Here is a 15,135-nt window from a genome sequence, read left to right as displayed (position 1 = left end):
TATATGATGTTTATTTTCAAATTTTGAAAAAGCAAAGGATTCTAGCTTTCTCCCCTTGCAGGCATCGGGCACAGAGAACCTCATGGTTTTCCTAAAAATCATTTTTTATGTTCCCTGGTGTTCCAAACTTAGTTTTAATCAATTTTAATTTGTTATGTTACAAACAGGGTAATAAAGTCTTAATTGGACTATAACTAATGTCATATTGTCTGCTACAAAACTGATATTTTCAGCTCTATTGTAGAGATTCTAGAATCAACTAATAAAGAATTGCAATAAAAAAAGGGCATAAGAAGACATTACCAACAACGACCACATGATGGAGATATTGTCTAGACATTACCAACAACGACCACAAGATGGAGATATTGTCTAGACATTACCAACAACGACCACAAGATGGAGATATTTTCCAAAGAGGCAAGAGGGGCAAAGCTGCGATAAGGTAAAATCATTTTTTGAAAGAGATTGTTAGAATGCACATCCGTATCCCAAACAGAATCTCTAGTAAAATATGATCGTTTGTGAAACAGGCAAATGAGTGTCAGCTACAATATGATTGCTACATATCTGCATTTGTTGGTATTTAAGGAGTAAGAGTGCAGGTTTAAACCTGCGATCCAGTGTGTTGAAGAATTTCACAACACTACCTCTAGCACATATGGAAATAAATCCTCATAATGATTATTGCCCTGGGCATGTACCAAAAAATCAGTGAGCATATATATATATCACTGGGTTGAAGCTAGAAACACAGAATAACTGCAAACACATCCTAAATACAGTGTTCCAGCACCTTTGACCTCATCCAGAACGTATCATTTCTTGAAAGGGATTGCTGTCCGAATGCACATCTGAATCCCAAACTGAATCTCTAGTAAAATACGATCATTTGTGAAACAGGCAAATGACTGTCTCAGGGGCCCATTTCTCATTGTCAGACACATGTATGCAATGCTTTCACTGTGCATTGAGCAATAGGGATCAAAAACACCGCAGGTAAGGTTAGAAGTCATGTTCTATGATCATTTCTTTCAGCATTAGGGACTAAATATACTAAACGTATGATGCTAAAATGTTATTTTTACATATATTAATGTAATAAATGATTGCTTATGCTTTATAAACAAATCTAATTATAATAAAAGCTTAAGTTTTGTATTTATCTTGTACCATAGAACATGATTTTCTTTGTATTTCAAGCCCACAAAGTGTCCAAATGATGCACCTTTGACCTCATCCAGAACGTATCATTTCTTGAAAGGGATTGCTGTCCGAATGCACATCTGAATCCCAAACAGAATCTCTAGTAAAATACGATCATTTGTGAAACAGGCAAATGACTGTCTCAGGGGCCCATTTCTCATTGTCAGACACATGTATGCAATGCTTTCACTGTGCATTGAGCAATAGGGATCAAAAACAGAATGGAAACAGACATGGAAACCAACGAGGATGGGATTTGAACCCATGCGTGCAAAGCACAATGGATTAGCAATCCATCGCCTTAACCACTCGGCCACCTCGTTAACAAAACTGGGCTGTCCCAACTGGGTTGGCGCGCTCCAGATGATCTTTTTCTTTTTTTTCCCTCGTACTCGAGGGTCATTTTCCTGTTCCACATGCGATTTCAACATTTTCCTTGGGAGATGTCAAGCCAGCAAGCCACTGCTGTGGTTCAGTGGCCAGCGTGGAGTTCAGTGGCCCTGTTGTACACAGAAAGCACATTGAGCTCCTTGGACATGAAAAGTTCCAGATAAAAGCCATTTGTCATCCTTTCTCTTGGTGTCGATGTTGCTATTGTATGTAAAGGTGGCAACTTGCTCAGCGAGCAGGCGGAGCACACACCGAATGCAGATGTGTCTGAGTGGTGTGTCCAAGTGGCTGCAAAAGGACAGCACTCACGGGGCGCTGTGGCTTAGTTGGTTAAAGCGCCTGTCTAGTAAACAGAAGGCCCTAGGTCTGAATCCCAGTGGATAACCGCCTACGGCTAGACTTAATTAAATGCAAGTATTCATTTCCTGTCTTTAACACGACTTGTTTTTCTTAAAATGGATGCAACTTGCAAAACATGAAATACAAACCTTGCTAATCAGCGCTAGCAGCTGGCAAAAAAAAAGAAGTCAGCAATGTTTTTTTTCTTTAACCTTAACCCTGCTAATGGAGAAGAGTTAAACGACCGAGTCTATGCAGCTTAAACGGTGCGCAAGTCGGGTTCTTAGCTGAAAGGGTGGTAAATCACGCTCACCCCAGTCCTTAATCTTTTAAAGAGGATACAAAATTGAACCTAGTCGCCACATCACATACATCCTGTTCAATGATAAAAAGGTAACATCTATCCTCGCTCCAGAGTAAATCTCACGTTGAGGGCATATTTTTTTTCACTTTACCGTGAATCGGGCTCGGCTGCACAGAGGAGAGAGCAGAGCAATGAGGTCACGGGGACAGGGGAGTCACACGCTGGCTGTTTGAACACGCGGAAGATCACTGAGGGATCCACAGTATATGGACCCTCCGTGCGCAATCAGTCCGCACTCCGGACTCTGAATCCTGCCATCCGAGTTAAGATCTCGGCAGAACCTGAAGCGCAGTTCCTTCTTAAAACGTAATCTGGTGAGCATTTCTAGAATCGTACTTGTATAGATGCAGCCTTTAATGTGTTGCTAGGTTAAAATTGATGACTTCTTGTATTTCAGTAGGCAACTGCCCTCTTGATTTTGGATTTAATTTCTTTATTACAGTGGCGCTTTTATGAAGCCAAGGGACCAGGGAGCTGCCCCAGTACTGGGATGGCCAGTTCGAAATCATAGAAACTATTGTCAATTCCAGTCCCATGTCAGTGCGAGCAGGGATTTTGACATCTTGTTTTGCTATGTTCTGCACCAACAGGCAGGTGGCTCGGCCATTCCGTTCCAGTCTGGGGGTACAACAGACTGCTAGGTTCAGTCTGATAAACTGAGCTGATGGTTGGAAGAAAACCATCTCAGCGTCCATTCTCTGTCCCTTCTTTAGGACAAGGCGTACCGGAAACCCTGCTGTTGACGCAGGAACGATCAGGTCCGATTCGTTTACTACCTGGCAGGCCTGAGGAATCGTCTGACCTGACCGAATGTTCTCGGGGTCACCGCTTAGAGAGTGGGCATCTGGGTCCACCCGTTTCCACAGCACACTGTTTACTGTGTCCAGCTGGGCGCCCAGTCGAACCAATAGGTCTGCACCAATGCAGACCGAATGGGTCAGCTGAGGTGCTACCTGGAAGTAGTGAGCAAACTTCCTTTTTCCGATGGAGATGGAAGCTACACAGCTTCCTTTGCTCCAAATGGACCTATGAGGTGGGGGTGCCCACCACAGAACCTGTGACTGCGTCACCAGGGTCACCTGACAGCTTCGCGACAGGTCCTCGAACAGACCTTCACTGATTATGGACTTCTCAGAGCTGAGGCTAAGAATTACATCATCAACCTGCACTTCTGCCACCTGGACCCCCTCCCACCACCATGGGGTGGTAGTCCTGGACCCCCTGAGGTACCAGGGTGCACAGAAAGGACTCCCATTCATTACCGGACAGGGAGATCCACTCTTCTTCAGGGATGAAAAGGGGGTGTGCTTTACCTGGCGGGTCAAGCAGCTGCTCGGAGCACTGCTCCTGTAGTTGGGAGACCGTGGGAGTGCTGGCCTGGGCAGGACTTCCCTGTAGTTTTGGAAAGCAAGAAGAGACATTTATTCTCGTCCAGAGGAACCAGGAGGAACCTCCAACTCAGCTATAGTGTTCAGTGGGCACTGTGTGATCACAGCATAACCACTGAATCCCCCTTTTTGCTGTGCAACAGGCTTAGGGTTTTTGACCTGAGCCCACAATTTTCCACGCTGGCAGTACACCAGAGGCTCCAGCCTGTCAAGCAGGTCTTGGCCAATGAGTAGTGGCTCTGTTTTTAACCTAGAGATGTAAACAGGATGCACCACGTTCATTGGCCCGAACCTAAGTGCCACCCACACTCGGTGTGTGATCCTGGCATGATCCTGGGTATAGCTGGAAATATCTATCTTACACGGTTCTACCTTAAGTCTGATGCCTTTTCCTTTCGCTACTCGTTTGAGCTCGCTGAGTAGATCGGCTGACATCAAACTAATTTCAGCCCCAGTGTCAATCAGTGCTTCTCTATCTAAGACGTTTTCAAGAGAAACCTTGATATAAATACGCCTTGCTTTGCCTTTCTGGCTGAGATTCCCTAAGAATTGTTGGAAGCCTGCCTTTTCTTTGACTTCAGGGGCGGGGTCAGCGCCCAACTCAGAGTCACAGCCTTCTTCCAGGCAGGAACCCTCCCACCCAATCAGATAGACTGAGGGAGGGGCTTGGGACGGATCCCCGCCTCCTCCAGTGAGAAGGGGCGTGGTCCCCCTAAGCTCATTCACACTTCCGGCATTCGGTGCGGAAGGTTTACCCTGTCCTGATCTCTCAGGCAGGGCTTGTTCAAGCCTGGCCAGGCGGGCTGCAGTCGACTCCCTTCGTCCAGTCTTATGATAGGCTCTGCCTGAGCCCTTGCCTTCCCCGTAGCGCTCACGGCGGCTCTGACGCTTAGGGCGGTCCTGCCAGCCTATTTTGCGCCGGGGCTTAGCGAGCTCAGGAACCTCAGCTGCCTCGAGCTGAGGCGAGTCGTCAACCCTGCTGGCTTTAGTGGCGAACACAGCCGTTTTAGCAGGTTTTCGCTCTGAGGAAGCAGAGACTTCAGCTCCCCAGGCTTTTTGAGCCAACCTTCTAATGTCAGCCATTTTCATCGCTTTTGCATCAGTGTGCATCACAATCATTTTCCTGACTGAGGGATGCAGATTAGCAATGAATAAACCTTTGAAATTCACGTTCTCTTCGCAACCCTCTTCATTCCGCCCTGCAAAATAAGTACGCCTAAGCCTCTGATAATAATCGTGAGGGGCTTCAGCTTTTTCGTGCTTAATATGGTGCGCTGTGGCCACGGCAGCTATGGGATCGATAAAAGCCGAAAATTCTCCGATCATTGCCTGACACAGCTCCTCAAAGCTATTACAGACCTCCGGTCCTTGTCTAGACATCCACTCGTGGACCGCTCGGCTGGTAGTTTTCCTTACTTACATAGCCTTTTCCTGTTCGGACGCTTCGGGCATAAACTGCAAAGTATATCTCAGCTCATCGATGTAGGTCTCCACATTCTTCCCTGACACTGACGGGTCAAACCTTTCTACATCTTTGGCTAACTGCCTCAGGGAGTGGAGGTTAATTTTTACGGTTTCTCCGCGGGCAGGGAGACGGCCGTGATCAGGAGCAGGGGGTCTATGCCTGAATTGACTCGCCCTTGCGTTTCGCGCAGGACTCGGCGATCTCCCCCCATGCCGATCCGACCACAGACCCTGGCCGGGAGAAACCTCCTCCCGGCGCGCTGGGTGAGCGCTCCGGGCTGCTAGGTGGGCTGGCATGCAAGTGGGATCTAGTCTATTTTGCTTCCAGTACGGCAGCATCTGACTCCTTTTGCCTTTCCTGGCTGAGCTCATTTAAACTCTCAATTTCTTTTTCTTTTTCTTTCAAGCTCGCTTCCAGGTCTCTCCTAGCTACCTCAGCCGCAGTTTCTCTAGCAGACAAGTCATCTAATTTACCTAAAACTTCCCTGAGTCAGTCTTCACTTTCCTCATTTTTCACTCTCTTTTCTCTGATTATATCCAACAACTCAACTCGCTCCGCCTTATATCTTTCTAGCGTTCCCTGAAGCTTTTGAAACTTTGTCAGCTCGGACAAAGACAGTTCCAGCTGTTTAGCTAGATTTAAGGTGAAACAGAAAAAGAAATTGAGGACCAGAACTGCGTTCACAAACCCTCCTATGTTAAGCTGGTTCGCTACCTTAGCTACTAAATCTACTTGCAGCTTCTCAATATCATCAAAGTTCAACTTTTCGATACCACTCCAGTAACCAGGATTGTCGTCGCTAGAAATAGTACTTATAAGCGACTCCACTTCAGACATTTTAGCAGCCATTGTCATTACGTCAGAGAAACTTTAAGAGTATTACTTTTTTTTTTCTTTTTCCAAAATACAGTATGGAATCTAGACACCCGAGCAGATGGATTTCCAATCAGCACACGTTACACTAAACGCTAGAAAACAGGGGGATTTCTTTACGCAGTTATCAGCACACCCGGTATTCGCTTATAGAAGCCGCGGTGCTGTGCTGAACTTGAACTCACAGCAACATCAGTTATTCTGTGCGACTGATTCTCATTTCATTCTAAACTCGCCCACCCAGGGACGCCATTAAATGTAATGGTTTGATGGGTTTACTGAGACAATTATTAATTGTAGCAGTAATCACGAGGTTGTTCGTTGGGGCTTTTAGAAAATCAATCGTCAGAACAACTAACAACGCACACACAGGGGTTCAATACACTAGATACATTTATTAATATAAATTGTGCACCAAACATATACTAGTCTGCCTGGATACGAGTGGCAGACCTTACTGTGAGGGTTATCAATATACAAGGTATATAATCCCGAAGAGATGCAAACACAAAGAGATACACAACAGAGAATATATGTCAATATATATCGTTCGGTTACCAAATCGCTAATCAGTGTTATTACCCACTGTTACTCTAAACTCGGAAGTAAATACATTACTCATGAATTAAATTGATAACAACTTGTGTTGAGGTACAATTGAATTCTCGAGACGCAATGTAGAACATGGGGTTTACTTATCCACTGTGTATGGATTTGGAATTTCCCGGCACGAACATCAAACCAGCTGACAGGCTCTGTTGCAGCCTCTGTTCCAGCGGTTGTCCAATGGGCGTTGTCCCGGCATCCTCTGGCTACCGGCCAACCAGTCAAGGTGCAGCTCGGAGTAGGACGGGCGGAGGAATCTGACTGCGGCGCGCAGGGCAGTCGTTGCTCTGAGGGGATCTACCAGCAGTCCGGCTGGCTGGTAGAAAGTCTCTATGCACAGAGTGTGACCGCGAGTCCTCACCAGTCACTCTTGTGCCTGGGAAGAAGCTGGTTCGTTCCCGGTCCAGCACTGCTTCTGAATAAGCTATTCAGGTTGTCGACGAGGGACCAGCCGTAGGGTCCAACTGTCCAACACAAACACAATCTGTAGCGTTTAGCGTGACATAGTCTTGCAGGCATCGTGCTGTCTCACTGCAATAATACCGCTGGAGGAAACAGTCCATCTGGCCATGAAACTAATTTGAACGTCTAGCTACAGCAACTAACAATATCATGATTTATTCAGGATTTGTGGAATCAACACGTCCCGGAGACAGCTTCCGAAATTGTGAGCATTCTCTGGTGGTGTCCTGCAGGGCTTTTGCGGGTGTGCGTTGGTGGTATAGTGGTGAGCATAGCTGCCTTCCAAGCAGTTGACCCGGGTTCGATTCCCGGCCAACGCAGTGGCGATTGGTTTTAAATGCTGTCATGAGCCTTGGATTGTGACTAGCAAAGCGAAGCCATTTTGAAAGAGCTAAAGCACTGCAAAACGGAATTGAAGGAGAATCTTACAGGGGATTCTGAGCGGTGTCTGCATACACGCAGTCCGATACGGGTGCTGAAAGCTTGAGCTACTCTCAATGTCATGCTGCCTTTCCCCGGAGTAAATCTGTTACATTGAAAGAATGCTTCTGGTAGGTTCAAAAAGGGACCCTTGTTAATTGGAGAAATCAATGATTTCGAATGAATTCTGTATGCGTTAAAAGACAGCTATACACAGAAAACATGCAGGACACTGCTCATGATGTCTCAGTGCGTTTTTCCAAGCCATCTGACAAAGCCCGCCCACTGAAAACTGCAGCACATCGTGTAAAGACGTTCAACTTTGTAACTACTGCACGCACAGGAAGCAGAATAAATTCCTCTTTTCAAACTGTCAAAGGTTTGCTTTGCGAACGCTGCAGGACATCGCACAATCTCTTTTGAATGGGGACAAACCATTTCTTATGGGGCGCAGTAAGTACAGACGTTTAAAAAGCTCCACTCATGCCGACGATGCAGCATGAAGAAGCGCAACCTAACGTTTGACAGACAAAAGCCAGGCGCCGCTACAAGCAATATGAAATCAAACTGACAGCACACGGCGTTTCGCGCTGACTCAAAAGTGATCTCGACAGACGCTGTTCTCTGCATAACGCTGAAAGAGCTAAAGAGCGTTTCTGTTGAGACGTAACAAGCTCGTTTCTTTCTATCATGATGTCACCATGACCAAATCTGTCTTTAAACACCTTGCTCAGTCTCTGACGAGACTGTCAAAAATTGCTTTCGCCGATTGTATTGCAAACCGGCGGAAGCGGGGTATTGGGAAAAGTTTTCAACTAGCAATAATCGCGCCTCGGCTAAACCTCACAGGCTACGATACTGCCACTGCGCAAAGCTGACGGTTGCCAGGCAACCGCGGGGATCCTATGGAAATCGTTATCGATCGTCTAATGGCATGTCGTTGCGGTAACCCTTCATATTTGACGTCTTCTTCTTCTTCTAGCTTGAGGTTTTGAAGAATTTCATGACAGACAAGGGCTCCGTTGGGAACAAAAGGCGTTGTGAGAAAACCGTTGCTTATTTTCAGCAGCAGAAATACAACCCTTTAAATACAAGATGACAGAACAATGACGAAGGGCATGCCGGGAGGAACTCATGCACTACAGAGGAAAGGGGGCGGGCACGTACAGTTCACATTCAAGCCACAAGTACTCTTCTCGGATGTTACACAAACAAATCCTAACGTCTTGAAAGCATTGCAGCATGTTTGTGTCCCACTTCCCGTGGCTGCAGGACGACTGACACGAACGGACAAACACAATCTGTGGCGTTTAGCGTGACATAGTCTTGCAGGCATCGTGCTGTCTCACTGCAATACTATACCGCTGGAGGAAACAGTCCATCTGGCCATGAAACTCATTTGAACGTCTAGCTACAGCAACTAACAATATCATGATTTATTCAGGATGTGTGGAATCAGCACGTCCCGGAGACAGCTTCCGAAATCGTGAGCATTCTCTGGTGGTAGGGGCGTTCAAGATGGCGCTCAGGTGGGAGGTAAACTTTAGTGGTTGGGGAGTTTTTTTTTGAGTTTTTCATGACCTGAATGTTAATTTTTGCTTTTTTTGACTACAGAAAAATAAGGACTTAACACTAGTTGTTTAAACTTCAGTTATAATTGAAAGAAAAAAAAAACGATTTTTTTTTAGGTTTAAAAAGTCCGATATGAGTAACACTGGGAAAAGAAAAGAGAGTGCTGGGTCTTCGAAGGAGAACTGTAAGATACCTCAATCGTATATGTATAGCACTACAAAAAAATCGATGGCAACTAAAGGGAAAAGTGAAGCAGCTGCAGGGGCAGCAAGAGGGCGGAGGCGCCGCGCGCCCGGCCGACGTGTTGGACCGGTGCGCTTTACGTGCTGAAATAAACACGCGACAGCCCCGAAATGTTTCCAGAGTGCTGTGCACTGAAGACTTGCCTGGTGCTCCTCCGTGCAGATTGTTTGTCCTCCTCCAGTGCGGGACGAGCCAACACAAGGGAGCGCATTCGCCAACATCCAGGCACGCAATGCGATTTGGAAAGCAGCTCCTTTCCAAAGAGTTGCACACGAACGATCCTTCAGTCCCGCTCGGGGGGCACGGAGCCCCCGCCACACACAGCTTCAAGTAGCGAGTCAGGCGCCAGGGCTTTCGCTTACGGCCACACCACCCTGAACACACCTTGATCTCGGAAGCTAAGCAGGGTTGGGCCTGGTTAGTACTTGGATGGGAGACCGCCTGGGAATACCAGGTGCTGTAAGCTTTTGCTCTCCCGGCCAGCAGGGGTCGCCGTTGGTGCCGTAGGCTTTGGGAGGAAAACCTGCAGGATGGAAAGGTGATCTATAGCCTCATCTCTAGAGATGTTTTGTTGCTGTGGCATGTGTGTGACCCATATTCAAAAAAAAAACCCGTCTGTTAAACGAATATCGAAGCTGCCTCTAAATCTGCAAATGAAGATGAGTCGATAAACCACTCGTTTTTCGTATAACTAGACATATATTCATTTGTTACCGATTTCATTCATTGAGCACGGATACAATAGAGGTACAGCCATTCACTGTTTGACATGTCTGCACTGGTACAGAACTGAGCAATCAGAAAACGGGTGAAACTGTCTTTAGACTCAGCATACAGTACCGAGGCCCCCCATGACCAAATAAAGGCTAACCTCGATAATCAGCCTAAAGAACGCAGACTACAGCAAAACGACTGACTTTGAAAAGGGAATGAACGTCCGGAAGGAGTAGTGGAACTAGCTTGAGATGCTTCTCCGGACCCCTAACTAAAAGCCAGCGAGAACCAGCAGCGGCGTCCACTCCTGTCGAACCGGGATCCTTCCGCAGCCACGCAGCTCGTGGTGTCCTAACGCAGTCCCCCACTACCAGAAATTATGCAGTCGAGATTCCCACATTTGGGGAATTCGCAGGGGTCAGCACAGCCGGAGTGCAATGGCCGAGCCTCGCCCTGGGTGAACCGATTTCGATTTTTAAGAACTTTATTTTCTTTTCACAATAAAATACAGGACATCACAAATCAGAAAGCTTTACATTAATATACATACTTAAAACAGTATATATGATCACATCTCATTACATTTTGACACGGTAACAGTTACATAGTAACAATTTCTTTTTTCTGGTACAAATCACATTCTTTACTTAAACATGATAATGTTTTTCACAGTCTCTTGAGATATTGACCTATGCTCTCTATTTCCCACAGATTTTCTGCTTCCTCCCTCCCTTCTCTCCACAGATCTCTGAGGTAATAGTTCTCTCGGGTGATGAACAGGGCCAGGCTACCTGCTGCCTTGACTGGGACCTCGATGCCTTTGAACAGCCCCATGTTCCTCAGTCTCCACAGGGCGTCTTTCCCACTGTTCACCACGGCCCAGATCCTGTCAAACACGTCAGGAGGAAGTTTGACAGGAGAGATGCCGTATATGACGAAAGCAGCGGTCAGGGTAAATTGGGGCGAGAGAGCCTGCAACCAATCTTCAAACTGTGCCCAGAAGGCCTTAGCAAAAAAACAGGACCACAGGAGATGGGTCACAGTCTCCTCCTCACCGCAGCCCACCCTAACGCAGCGAGGGCTGGGGGTGAGGCCCCTACGGTACAAGAAAGTTCGTACCGGTAAGCACTGGTGGACGACACTCCAGGCTAAATCTCTGTGAATGTTGCACAGAAACTTAGAGGATGTGTGTTTCCACACCTTCCTTGTTTGGGCTGATGTTAAAATGCCCACAGGGGTCTGCCTATTATTCTGGGGTGCAACGAAATCTTCCAGTTTTTGGACGCTGACATCTCGGAGGGGAATATGGCCAATTGGGTGAGATCTTAGAATACTTTTAACTGTCCCATAAATTGCAGGGCATGTGTCAGAGAGTGGGACATCCAGCTTGGGTCTGACACCCCACACTCTGAACACCTCCCTACCTACCCAGAGCCTGGAAAAATAAGTCCAGGTACGCGCTGCAGGTGCTGTTGCAAAGCCTCTCAGCACAGAGGCCAGGAAAATGCACAGCAGCTTCGTAGCAATATCTGGGACAGACTTCCCCCCTGAGGGTAGCGGCCTGTACATTATTTCCCTTCTGAGTCTTTCCTGCTTTCCACCCCATAGAAATTGAAACATCAATCTCCTCAGCACCGCCGCAACACGGTGTGGGATTGGGAAGGTAGAAGCCAGAAAAATCAAGACAGGCAAGAGCTCGGCTTTGATGACCAGCAGCTTCCCTGTCATGGTGAGGTCTCGGTCCTTCCATTGTATCAGTTTTTTGTTTAAGATTGGCAATTTGTTCTGCCAATTTACTGTTCCCATCTCTTCTCCAAAATACACCCCCAGGACCTTAATTCTCTTCTCTTGCAGCCTGAGATCATGTCCTTCTTTTGGCTCCCTCCAGTTCTGATAAAAAATCTCACTCTTAGATTTGTTAATTTTTGCAGAGGAAGCCAAGGAGAAACGATCACAGCACTGCAGAGCTCTGCTAATTGAGGCATTGTCAGAGAGGAGCAGGGTGACGTCATCCATGTATAGAGATGTCTTTACCTCTCCTCCCCCACTTCCAGGCACTGGTATCCCATTAATGGCCTGATCCTGGCGCAAGGCACAGGCTAAGGGCTCCATAGCCAAAACGAATAACAAGGGGGATAATGGGCAGCCCTGCCTCACCCCTGAACAGACTTCAAAGGGGCGTGATCTATTGCCATTAACCATTACTCTGCTGTTGCTACCTGTGTACAGCAGGTTAATCCACTTTCTCATGATGGGGCCAAACTTCATGTGCTCAAGTACCGATGTTAAGTACTGCCGGTTTAGGCGGTCAAAGGCCTTTTCTAGGTCTACACCTAAAATGCACAGAGGGAGGGAGCGATCCTCTGAGTACAGACAGACATCCCTCAACAAGGCCAGGTTGTCGCTCATCAGGCGTCCTGCTATCCCACAAGTCTGTTCTTTCCCTACCAGTGAGGCCACTACATTTTGTAGGCGCAGGAAAAGGGCTTTGGACAGGATCTTAGTGTCCACGCCTAACAGGCTGAGGGGTCTCCAGTTCTTTATGTCATTCTTTGCTCCTTTCTTAAACAAGAGAGAGATAGTGCCTTCTCTTAAGGAGTCAGGCAGCAATTCTGTCTTATAGCTTTCCTCGAATAGGAGCAGTAGCGGATCCTGAAGCAGATCCCAAAAGGTGCAATAAAATTCTTTAGGGAGCCCGTCAGCACCCGGAGTTTTCCCCTTCTGTAAGCTCTCCATAGCCTGTCTCAGCTCTTCTACTGTCAAATCCCTCTCAAGTACTTCCCTATCTTCTTCACTCAAAACGTTTTCTAGCTTTGAGGTAAAAAAATGAATTTCTTCATCCTTTACCTCTGTAGAGCTGTACAGTCTTGAGTAGAAGGCCTCGGTGCAGGAGAGGATAGCACTCGGCTCTGTTCTCTCTTGTCCCTCCTCATCAACTACACTTTCCATGACAGACTTGGAGCCTACCACTTTCCTGAAAAAGAGGCGAGTACACTTCTCATTTTCTTCCAAGAACTGCACTCTGCTTCTTAACAGCACTCCTCGACTACTTTCTTCGGCTATGCTCCGGATGTCCTTTTTTAAAAGGGTGATATCCTCGAGCACATCGAAGCCACTGTGCAGCATCGTGTAGAGACGCTGCAGCTGCCTCTGTTTCCTGGCTAGCACTCCTCTCCGTCTGGCAGCAGCCTTCCTTCCCTCAGCCATGAAAAAGACCTTTGTCCTCATCTTCACCTCCTCCCACCACTCTCCTACTGACCCGTACAGACACTGCAAGGACAGCCACTGTGATAGTTTCTCCTTGTAGCGGGATACTACCCCCTCGTTCTCTAGCAGCTTTGTGTTGAGTTTCCAGAGACCTGGGCCAAAGACAGTCCTGCCCTGGAGTTCCACTCTACACCCTAAAGCCTGATGATCTGAGAAGAAGACAGGCTGAAGAGTGACCCCAACAACTTTCACTCTCTCTGAGACAAAGCAAGAGTCAATTCTGGAGCTGCTATTCCTCCCTGACCATGTATATCCTGCTGTTGTGGGATATATACATCTATATGTGTCTGAGAGTTTAAAGTCTTGAACTAAGTTTTGCAGGGCCAGTGAGCTGGAATCCAATTTTATCGGAGAGTTAGACTGCCTGTCTGTGTGCTCTAAGATACAATTAAAATCCCCTCCCACTATCACGTCTGTGCTACTTAACAATAGGGGAGAGAGTGCCTTGAGTAGCTCCACCCTTCCTCCCACGTCAGTAGGACAATACACATTGATTAGCCGCAGGTTAACGGTCCCCCATTCCACATCCACACACAGCAACCTGCCATCTATGACCCTCTGAATACTTTTCAATTTGAAAGCCCATCCTTTGAAAAGAATGGCCACGCCAGAGGCTCTGTTGTTATTGTCCCCTGACCAAACAGAAGGCCCTTTATCCCACCTATCTTCAAAGCTTTTATACCTCTCTTGATAGGCTAAAGCACACTCCTGCAACATCAACACATCTCCCTCTCTCTGCTGGAGGTAATCAAAGACAGACTGGCATTTCACTCTGTCATTGATACCTCTGGTGTTAAGAGAAATTATGTTTAGAGCCATATTACATAAGAAAGTGGAACCAGTCTTTACAAAACACATTTCTCTTCGGTCTCACCTGTTACCTTCTTCTTTTTCTTTTTCTTCTTACCAATTTCCTGCCAGCCATCCTCTGAATGAGCCTTCATCAGGGTGGCAGCAGTAAAAGCATTCACGGAGTCCATTTCAAGGAAGGGGGTAGAGGGAGGGGTGGAGGGGTTCCAGCTGTCCCCATCGCCATGCTCTCCTTCCTCCTCGCTCGGGGAGAAAACAGAGTCATTTTTCCTTTTCCTCAAGTCCAGCTCCTGGGAGCACTGAGGGGAAAGGGGTGCAGCCGATGCACCAGTCTCCTCTTCCCCCTCACCCACCAGCTGTTGCAGATCCTCCGTGACGGACTGGATGGAGGAGAGGAGGGCATCTGTAGCACTTGCAGAGTCTGAGAAAAGCAGCTCCGCTGAATCCTGGGTATCGTCGCTGGACCCGCTCCACCGGTGGGGGCCCCACACTGGCCCTCGTTCTGAGGAGCAGGAGTGGGGGAGGGGTCCTCGCTGTTCTCGGGGGTTTTCAAACCCTCGTGCTTGTCTGGTGCAGTCTGCGGTTGTGGGAGCGTAGTGGATTTCTCTTCCACCGGCCCCGGAGCCACAGCAGGACTGATCCTGGCTGGAGGCTGAGACTCTTTGTCCAACAAGGGTTCTTTGTTTGACTTGTTGTTTGCTTTGGCTTTTTGGGCCGGTTTGGCTGAAACAAGCACTGCCTCATCCTTTCTCATTTTGAGTTTATTGGCGTAGGCGTGAGGGCAGTTCTTAAAAACGTGTCCTTCCGAGCCACATAAATTGCACTTTGGCAGCATTGAACAGTCAGAGGCTAAATGTCCCTGTTTGCCACAGGTCTTGCAGCATTTCACAGTGCAGGACGATGCCAGGTGTCCCACAGCACCACAGCGCCGACACACCTTTGGTTGTCCCACATAAAAAACATAGCCATTGCAGGCGCCCAGCCGGATTGTAGAGGGCAGGTGCCTTAAGCCTCCA

The 15,135-nt window shown here is 47.4% G+C and overlaps 3 non-coding genes and 1 pseudogene across 3 annotated transcripts; 2 read left to right on the top strand and 2 right to left on the bottom strand.

Moving 5' to 3' along the window:
• Positions 1 to 1,447: 1,447 nt before the first annotated feature.
• On the bottom strand, positions 1,448 to 1,529 carry trnas-gcu (transfer RNA serine (anticodon GCU)). Its single transcript has one exon. It is a non-coding gene; the product is annotated as a tRNA-Ser (tRNA).
• A 5,812-nt stretch (positions 1,530 to 7,341) lies between these two features.
• trnag-ucc (transfer RNA glycine (anticodon UCC)) lies at positions 7,342 to 7,413 on the top strand. Its single transcript has one exon. It is a non-coding gene; the product is annotated as a tRNA-Gly (tRNA).
• An 834-nt stretch (positions 7,414 to 8,247) lies between these two features.
• On the bottom strand, positions 8,248 to 8,389 carry LOC148631887 (U4 spliceosomal RNA). Its single transcript, XR_015934531.1, has one exon. It is a non-coding gene; the product is annotated as a U4 spliceosomal RNA (small nuclear RNA).
• Positions 8,390 to 9,684: 1,295 nt separating this feature from the next.
• On the top strand, positions 9,685 to 9,794 carry LOC148631886 (5S ribosomal RNA; annotated as a pseudogene).
• The last annotated feature ends 5,341 nt before the right edge of the window (positions 9,795 to 15,135 follow it).

This window comes from Lepisosteus platostomus, unplaced genomic scaffold (assembly GCF_059453375.1).
Source record: "Lepisosteus platostomus isolate fLepPlt1 unplaced genomic scaffold, fLepPlt1.hap1 Scaffold_72_H1, whole genome shotgun sequence".
Classification (NCBI taxonomy): Eukaryota; Metazoa; Chordata; class Actinopteri; order Semionotiformes; family Lepisosteidae; genus Lepisosteus; species Lepisosteus platostomus.
This window is presented reverse-complemented; position numbering and strand designations above follow the sequence as displayed.